At 35.9% G+C, this 10,070-nt stretch overlaps 1 pseudogene; it reads left to right on the top strand.

Annotated features, from left to right (window-relative positions):
- The first annotated feature begins 5,581 nt into the window (after positions 1-5,581).
- On the top strand, positions 5,582-9,423 carry LOC131424453 (olfactory receptor 13F1-like; annotated as a pseudogene).
- The last annotated feature ends 647 nt before the right edge of the window (positions 9,424-10,070 follow it).

Below are 10,070 nucleotides of genomic sequence, written 5' to 3'. Positions count from 1 at the left end.
TCTGCCAACATATGCTGTCCTTGAGAGCCCAAGTCCTTTAATTGAAGAAGGGTACAGGTGAGTGATCTCCAAGTTGTCATTGGTTTTCCTATATAAAACATTTGCTGATTCTTAGGGTAGTCAGAGTAAGAGGTCAGAAAATTGAGCAAAAAATGACTAAAAATATCATGAGATTTTGGCAATCTAATAGTGTTTTTGAGTTGAACATTGGAGTCTGGGACCCATGAAGGAGAAAGCTTGTTGATAAAATCTCCAGGGTCTTTGTTGGGGCCATGAGGGAAAAAAAATTTAAAAAGGAATTAACTCAGATTTCATATAAGACTTACCAAGTCTTAAGTCCAACAAAATTGTTTTAATCCATTTTTGACATAAGGAAATCTTCCCTAGTGTAGGTTTCTTCTGAAAAACACTGTGAATCCTCTTCCAGCAAATAAAACATTGCCCAAAGACTATCTATCTATCTATCTATCTATCTATCTATCTATCCACACATACACACATATGTCAAATTACATGTATGTATATATATAATTTGACATTTAATAAAAAATTGTAAGAAATGTTAAGAAACAGAACCTGGAGACAAGGATGGACAATTAAATGTTCCCAGATGATCCAAATATAAGTGCTATCACCATAGTCTCTAAAATAACTGATGCTACATGTCCCTGAACATATATAACCAGATGATAAGTGGAACACATGTATCCAGAGAACTAGAAAGTATGTTGAAAAAGAAAATGAAACTTATAGAGCTGAAAACTACAATGACTGGAATTAAGAACTAAATAGATGGATTGATCAGCAGATTAAACGAGTTTGCAGAAAGGCTTAACAGGTTGGAAGGCAGATCTACAGAAAGATTACAAATATATATGAAGAGAAAAAAGGAAGGAGAATAAAAGACTCTAAACACTGTAGGTGGCATAGTAGAAAAATCTAGCATATGTATAACTGGATACTCAAGAGAGAGAGAGGAGAAAGAAGATAGAAGAAAGGGGTTAGAAGAAGAAAATTACTAATACTGAATAATTTCCTGAAATTTAAGAAAGATATCAAGCCACAGATTCAAGGAGATCTATAATGTGAAGAAGGGTAAATAAAAAGAAAGGCACATATAAGAGTCTCAGCATAAAATCATGGAAACCAACAATCAAGAGAAATAATAATAAAAAAAAAAAAACAGCCAAAGGAAAAAACAAACACCTATTTCCTCATGAACCTATTTTCATGAGATGAATAGTAAGCTGCAGCTACAAAAGTAGACACAGAAGAGGCTCAGGAAAACAAAGTTTATTGTATTCACAGGTCCTAGAGACAAAAAGAATGACACATTATACAAGGCCACATAGGGAGGGCAGTGGGATGGTCAGGAGGCAGAAGATAAGAGAAAAGGGAAGGTAAGTGTAAGTTGGAGGTCACATCTTCCTCAAAGAAGCAGCAAAGAAACAGAGAGTGACTATTCATCAGAAACAAGGGGTACCAGAATATAAAAAAGAGTTAAAAGAAAATGTTGAAGGAAAATAATTGCCAACCAGTAAGTATTTACTAAGTGAAAATATTCTTTAAAAATGAAAACAAAATTCAAACATTTTCCAGACCAACTCCTCCCCTAAATTCCCCATAATACATACACATGTTTGGCTTTGGTATCAGGATGATACCATCATAGAATGAATTTGGAAGTTTCCCTCCTTTTATATTTCAGGGAGTAATTAGAGGAGTATTGTTGTAAATTCTTCTTTGAAGGTCTGGTAGGACTTGGCTGGGAATCCATCTGGTTCTGGGATTTTCTTTGTTGGTAGGCTTTTGATGGCATCGTCAATTTAATTGCTTAAAAATGATCTGTTTAAGTTTTTTATTTCCTCCTGATTCAATTTGAGTAGGTCATATGTCCCTAGAAATTTGTCGATGTCTTCATGATCTCATAAATGAATTCAGCAAACCATCAGGATATAAAATTAATATCCATAGATTAATACATTCCTATACACCAAGGATGAATCAATTGAAAGAGAAATTCGGAAAACTGTACCATTCACAATAGCCTAAAAAAATAAAACACTTGGGAATTAATCTAACAAAACAGGTGAAAGAACTCTACAATGAAAACTACAGAACACTAAAAATGAAACTGAAGAAGACCTTAGAAAATAGAAAGCTCTTCCATACTCTTGGATAGGCAGAATTAATATTGTCAAAATGGTCACACTTCCAAAAGTACTAGGCAGATTTGATGCAATTCCTTTTAAAATTCCAATGATGTTCATTATACAAATAGAAAAATCAGTCATGATATTTGCCGCAGTCTGGCTGGGCACAAATGCCGAAGTCTGGCTGGGCACACAATCACGAGCCACCACACAGCTTGTAGATTCAAACAGCAACTCTTTATTCCCGAACTCACACCAGCCGTCTACAATCACGTTCTGGGGAAATCCACGTTCTCTGCCCAAATCCACCTGCACTGGGCTTCTATCTCCAAAATATACTGTCTGAATCCCGTGAGAACTCAAGGGGAACTCAGGCAGCAGGATACGCCCTATTCCCAGCAGGAATAATCTTAAACCTTAAACCTGGAACCTAAACTGGGAACGCCCTAAACACGATTATCTTAAAACCGGGAACACCCTAATCTGCCTTGGTCCTTGAGCAAGGTCACCTACATTCAATGTCACTGCAACATGTCAGCAACATGGGGTACGCTGGCAAGGAAATTGTCATACCTACTTGGCTAATGGCTCCCAGCATCTCCCCCCTTCTGATTAATTAAACAACAAGCAATGTGGCTTAAGGACCGTGCCTGGTAGGTTGTCCAATTCAACATATGGTTCTTACCCGTCATCGGAAAACTGACCTTTAGGCGTCAGCCTCCTGTCTTAGGTTGGTACCACTGCAGTTGGATCATACCCGTCACTGACTACTGGTCCAGCATACAGCCATACTTGTGGATAGGTCTATGCACCAGTGGGGGGGTGAGGTTCTTTGCCTCACCTCTGTTGGCCCCCAAATTTGGCCTTGGTGCCAGTGGGGGAGTGAGGTTAATGTGGCTTATGGACCGTGCCTGGTAGGTTGTCCAATTCAACATATGGTTCTTACCCGTCATCGGAAAACTGACCTTTAGGCGTCAGCCTCCTGTCTTAGGTTGATACCACTGCAATTGGATCATACCCGTCACTGACTACCGGTCCAGCATAAGCCATTGGCCCCCAAATCTTAGACCATCACTAGCAGAAGGGAGGAGGATACAGAAATGCCACGACACCAAGCCAATTGACGGCTCCTTGGGAAAAATTGCATCACTGGTGACACCATCAGCAAAGATATGCCAGCACTACCACAATTAACATGGGGTGCGCTGGCAAGGAAATAAAAATTGCATCACTAGTGACACCATCAGCAAAGATATGCCAGCATTACCACAATTCGCTGCACCAAATGATAGTTACATAGTCCAGGCAAGTTCTGCAAGCAGTTCAAAGCAGAGGAATCTATCAATATGTCCATTTCCTCCCAAAATCCGTTTCCTCCCAAAGTAAGTTGACTCTTTGATTGAGCATTACTTGTTGAGTTCTTCACCGGCACTGGGATGGAGATAGGAATTCTGGCAATGATGCTAAAGAGACATTATCCTGAAAAGAATTATTAAATATAATGAAAAGGAAAGGTGAAAGTAAACAAACAGATCTGTTAACCTACTTTAAAAACAATCCTTAACAGCTTTTTACCTAATTTAAATTAGTAAACAAACAGATCTGTTAACCACCTTTAAAAACAATCCTTAACAGCTGTTTACATAATTTAAATTAAACCATTTAAATCACGTGAATAAAAAAAATAATAATAATTCGGATCCATTTTTTCATGAGCGCTCCTCATATAAGAAATATGGACATACGCACATACAGACATACAACACAAAACACAAGAGTGTACACAAACGTACAACACATAAGAAAATAGTAAAGGCCTTGTAGCTTTACCTAGGTGAAATCTCCATTGCAATGTTTAAAAACTCCACAGTCAAAAAATAAAACTGATCAGAAAAACATTAACCTAGGTTTGTATGAGCTCAAAAAATAAAAATAGAACCTTATGATGTGGAAAAATGCAATAATAAAATAGCTATTGAAAAAAGCATCCTGGTTAATCACTGTCGCAGATGTAAGAATGGCCAAGCTGGAGTTCTGGATATCAGCTGTTACGGATTTGAGTCAAATCATCTTCTTTTCGATCTGTAGAAATTGTTTTAGTTAATCTCTCTGGAATCCAAATCGGCTGCTGTTCTCCCTGTGGAAACACACAAACAAAACCCCGACTCCAGACAAGCACTGGGTCAGGACCTTTCCATTGTCCTGTTAGAATATCTTTCCAAAGTACCTTAGGCTTATGTACATTTTTTGGATACATATGCCTTTCTGCAGCACTAAGTCCTTATGAATCCAAATTTAAAAAGTTTAGAGTAAAAAGGGTTATTTTAAGTTTATCTTTGGGGGATATATACCCCTTAAAGATCATCTTCTAGTTTTCCTTTAAGGTTAGTACATTCACCCTTAGTTGCTTTTTTTTCCTCCTAGTTTTTTTTTTTTCTTCCTATTTTGTGGGTTTAAAATTCTTGTCTTCCTACATTTTTTATCTTTCTACATCTTCTTTATCTTTATTCTTTTTAACTTTCTATACTTCTGTCTTTAAAGTTTTTCACTTTAAATTTTTAATCTTCTTTATCTAAATATCTTTTATCCTATTATCTTCCGTTTTTTTTTAAAGTAATGCCTTTAAGATTAAGCTTCTTTCCTCCATCATGAAGGCATTTTAACCACCTTTAATTTAACCTTTTAAAGCCTTTTAATTATCATCTATACTGTACTTTTAAATGTACTTTTTCACCACCTACAACTTCACTCTTTTAAAAGAGGCTTAGATTTTGTTTAAATCGCTTCAATGTTAGTTTACATGGCTGCCCTTCAACCAAAGGCTTCTTTTTTTTTTTTTTAACTCCATTGAGAAACTTTGTCTCAATCTGCCATGTACAAATACCTTTTTTTTAATTTCTTCTTTTCTCAAGCTTTTAAAGTAAGTCTAGTCTCCTCAAAATTTTTTTAAATGGCATTTTACAACTTTTTACTTTACCACACAGAGATTATCTCATCTAAAAACATTTTTTTTCCTTTAACCTTTTATATTAAAATATATTTCCACATCTTGAATCTTTTTCTATCTCTTTTTTAACCATTAACCCTTTTTATAAATTCATATTTTGAAACAACTCTTATAAAATTTCTGATTTAGACAAATTACTCCACTTTAATAAGATGAAAGACTTTCATGTTTTTTATGATACTATAATACTATAATTGAAACCCAACTGAAAATTTTTCTACTCTTTGTATATAAATTACACATGATAGAATCTTAACACTTAGTAACCTTGTTTTAGCAAAGACACAGACACAAAGCAATATTAAACATTTTTCCATTTAAAAACTCCACAGTTAAAAAATAAAACTGATCAGAAAAACATTAACCTAGGTTTGTATGAGCTCAAAAAATAAAAATAGAACCTTATGATGTGGAAAAATAAGAGGTCCAAAAGCAATCCTTGGTGAGAAAAGTGGAGCAGGAGACTTCAAAATACTTGATCTTAAATTATACTACAGGGCTGTAGTAACAAAAATATCATGGTATTAGCACCAAAATAGACATGAAGACCAATGGAAAAGAATAAAAGACACAGAGACAAATACACATAAATACAGTTTTCTTATCCTAGACAAAGGCACCATAAACATACATTGGAGAAAAGATAGCCTCTTCAACAAATGGTACTGGGAAACATGGACATCCATGTTTCCCAGTACAATTGAAATTGAACACCTATCTCACACCTGCACAAAACTTAACTAAATAAAGTGGATCAAAGACCTAGACATTAGACCTGAGACCCTGCTCCTACTAGAAAAAAAAATAGGCCTAAATCTACATCACACTGGCTCAGGAACTGAATTCCTCAACAAGACTCTAAAATGCAAGAAGTAAAACCAAGAATAATAAAAAAAGCGCATCAAAGTGAAAAACTTCTTCACAGCAAAGGAAAAAATCAAGAACATTAACAGAAAGCCTGCAGAATGGGAGATAATCTTTGACATCTCCACATCGGATAGAGCATTAATCTCCAGGATATATAAAGAACTCAAAAAACTAAACACCACCCCCCCACACCCTAAATAACACAATCAGTAAATTGGCAAAGAAACTGAACAGGCACTTCACAGAAGAAGAGATACAAATGAACAACATGAAAAATGTTCAACATCTTTAGCAATTAGAGAGATGCAAATCAAAACTACACTGAGATTCCATCTCACTCTCATGGGAATATCAATTATCAAGAATACAAGTTCAAAAAATGTTGGTGAGGATATGGGGGAAAAGGTACATTCATACATTGCTGGTGGGATTGCAAATTGGTGCATACACTCTGGGAAGTAGTCTGAAGATTCCTCAAGAAACTTGGAATGAAACCACACTTGACTCAGTCATCCCACTCCTCAGTATATACACCAAGGACTTAAAAAATCAGCACACTACAGTGACGTAGGCACATCAATGTTTATAGCACTCAATTCACTATAGCTAGCTATGGAACCAACCTATATGCCCTTCAACAGGTGAATGGATTAAGAAAATGTTTTTTATATACACAACGGAACATTATTAAGCCATAAAGAAGAATAAAATTATGACATTTTGCTAGTAAATAGCTGGAACTGGAGACTATCGTTCTAAGTGAAATAAGCCAATCCCCCAAATCCAAAGGCCAAATGTTCTCTCTGATGTGTGGATGCTAACACTCAATAATGGGGGTGGGGAATAAAAGTTCATTGGATTAAACAAAGAGGAATGAAGGGAAGGGATGGGAGATGGGAATAGGAAAAACAGTAGAATAAATTGGAACCGAGCCTTCCTATGTTCATATATGAATACACAACCTTGTGAAACTCCACATTATGTGCAGCCAAAATAATGGGATCCTAAATAGAATGTTGTACTCCATGTAGTTACTTTATGTCAAAATACACTCTACTTTCATGTATATCTAAAAAGAACAACAAAAAAGAGGATGTTTGAAATCCTTATAACTGTTCAAAATAGTCATTTTCTATAGCCATTCTACCATGCAATAGCACACCAGAACTTCTTATACCCATCTTACTATAATTTAGTGCCCACTGATCAATGTCTCCCCATCCCTATACCAGCTCTAAGAATCACCTCTACAGAATCAAGTAACAGTTTTTTCTCCTATTTCATAAATTGCCTGTGTATCCAAACTGGCCACTCAATGTCTCCCTCATGATATCTCATAGTTCCTTAAATTCAACAGGCTTACTTCCTACAAATTTCTCAAATTCCTTCTCTTTCTCCATACTCCATCTTGCACAGTTTTGAAGTCTTCATAAAAATATTCATGAAAGATAAGATTGGAGGTGAGAGGGAAGGAAATTTTAGGTTACAAATTATATATTAAAGTTATAGCAATAAAGAATGGTAATGCAAAAATGAGGAACCACAGTTGGTCGCTATTTCAGAGCAGAAATTGTGTGTGGAGATGGGAGGTATAGTGTTGGGAGATGAACTTGGAGAAGTAGAGAAGAGAGAGAATGCAAGCCTGTGTACTTGATACTGTGTTTCAACTCTGTCTTGTACAACCAGGTTTTTAAACATGTCTCCATATGTGATCAGTCGTGAGATATGTTGTAAATAATTTGATTTAAATAATAACATAGTGAATTTTAAAAGCGATTTCATTTCTAATAAAGCAGAGTCAAGATAATTTCCATATTCAAAAGTGCCTTCTTGAGGATAAAAATTGGGTCATATGATAGTGACTGAGATATTGCCTGCTTCCCTAGTCTTTTCTGATATTGGTCAGTATACAGAATATTCATCTGTCATATTAAGTAGTCTGCATGTTTATGAAGTCACTTCTTATTTCAACTTAAATGAAACAGCTCTTTGCATAGCTAACTCTCTATGGTCCTAATTAAATCCAATAAATTTTTGGATTAAAATAAGTTTTAGAAAAATTTCCGAAGCAACTGCCTGTAACATAGAGTTACATTTCTTAGTTTGTATTCATCTAGTATCACAACACATAATTACATCATAATATTATAATTATTTATTTACTTGACTGTGTCCTATATTTCCTTGTACGTTGCCCAAGAGAAGATTTTGTGTAATTCAGCTATAGATATTCAGCACCCTAGAGTGTATTCAATAAATATTGGATGAATGAGTTAATAATTAATGTGATATTGCCAGGACAATGAACCCCATAAAGCACTTCTAATAAAAATTCCTGGAAAGTTCATGAGGTTTAAATTTTTAAATATATAAAATATACACTTCTCTATTCACTACTCCAGATTCAGGCTGGATAATCATTTCAAAATGTTTTTCCTGGGATTTTTCCACTGTCCCAAAGTTGAGGTCTAATAATGCACCTGAGCACCTTGCTGGGCAGTGTAACTTTGATTTCCATTACTATCCTGGATTTCCACCTGCACATCCCCATGTACCTTTTCCTCAGCTCCTCAGCAACCTTTCCTTTCTGGGCATCTGGTACACATCTTCTGCTCTCATTCCGATTCTCATAACTTTGTTTCATAGAAAAATATCATCTTGTTCTCAGGATGTGCTCTTCAGATGTACTGCTCTCTTGCCATGGGCTCCACTGAATGTGTGCTCCTCTCCTTGATGGCTGATGACTGGTACCTGGCCATTTGCAACCCCCAGAGATATCCTCTCATCATGAACAAGAGGGTCTGTGTGCAGATTGCAGCTGGCTGCTGGGTGACAGGCTGTCTCGCTGCCCTGGTGGAAACAGTGCCTGTGCTGCAGCTGTCTCTCTGTGATCACAGTATCATCAGTCATTTCTCCTGTGAAATTCTGGCTGGCCTGAAACTTGCTTAGTTAGACACTTCCGTGGTACAGTTAATTATGCTGGTGATCAGAGTGCTTCTTCTTCCCATGCCAATGATGCTCATTTGTATTTCTCTTTTCTTTGTGGGTAGGGTGAGGTACTAGGGATTAAGCCCAGAGGTGCTTAACCACTGATCCACATCCTCAGTCCTTTTTATTTTTTATTTTGAGACAGGATCTTACTAAGTTGCTTAGGGCCTTGCTAAGTTGATGAGGCTGGCTTTGAACTTGCAATCCTCCTGCCTCAGCCTCCTGAGCTACTGGGATTACAGGTGTGCTCCACTGAGCCTGGATTTTTTTTATCTTATATATTTGTCCTCTCCAACATCCTGACAATTATCTCAGTGGACTGCCTAGGCAAAGCCTTTTCAATCAGGTGTAGCCCACCTGATTGTGGTGGTTCTATTTTATGGGGCATCTCTCTGCATGAACCTAAAACCCTTGGCTATAAATTCACAGGAAATAGGTAAATATATGGTTTTATTCTCTATGATTTTGACTCCCATATTGAAATGCAGTCATTCACAGGAGAAAAACAGCTGTGAAAAATTGCTTATTAAAACTGTCTTTGTGTTCTCTTAATCCCTGGTGATAAATAAAATTGATAAAAATTAATATAAAGGGGGTTTTGTGGTCAATGTATCCCAAAACATTGACATAATTGGAGAAGACACTTATTTATTGATTTTATATATTTTTAGTTGCCAATGGACCTTTATTTTATTTTATTTATTTATATGTGGTGTTGAGAATTGAACTTAGTGCCTAACATATGCCAGGAAAGCACTCTACCACTGAGCTCTGACCCCAGTCCCCAAAAGACACTTAATTAAAATAAGATGTGCAATTTCCTTAGTCCCTTGTTTGACTATTAAAACTCTTAGATGATGTAAAGCCATCATATATACATCTATCTGAAATTTTTATATAAATAATCTAATAACAAGAAATTCTTTTTTGTTGTTATAAAGAATAACAAATTAACTTTAAATATTGTTAGTAACTGTTGATTCACTCAAACTTTTACACATGTAATATGAAAATGTAATTACTCTAGTAGGTAATTGACTGATTTATAATTAACC

Source organism: Marmota monax, unplaced genomic scaffold, assembly GCF_021218885.2.
Source record: "Marmota monax isolate L192 unplaced genomic scaffold, Marmota_monax_Labrador192_F-V1.1 WCK01_AAM20220418_F8-fsc00020, whole genome shotgun sequence".
Classification (NCBI taxonomy): Eukaryota; Metazoa; Chordata; class Mammalia; order Rodentia; family Sciuridae; genus Marmota; species Marmota monax.
The sequence above is the reverse complement of the archived record's forward strand: the minus strand, read 5'-3'. Positions and strand labels throughout refer to the sequence as shown.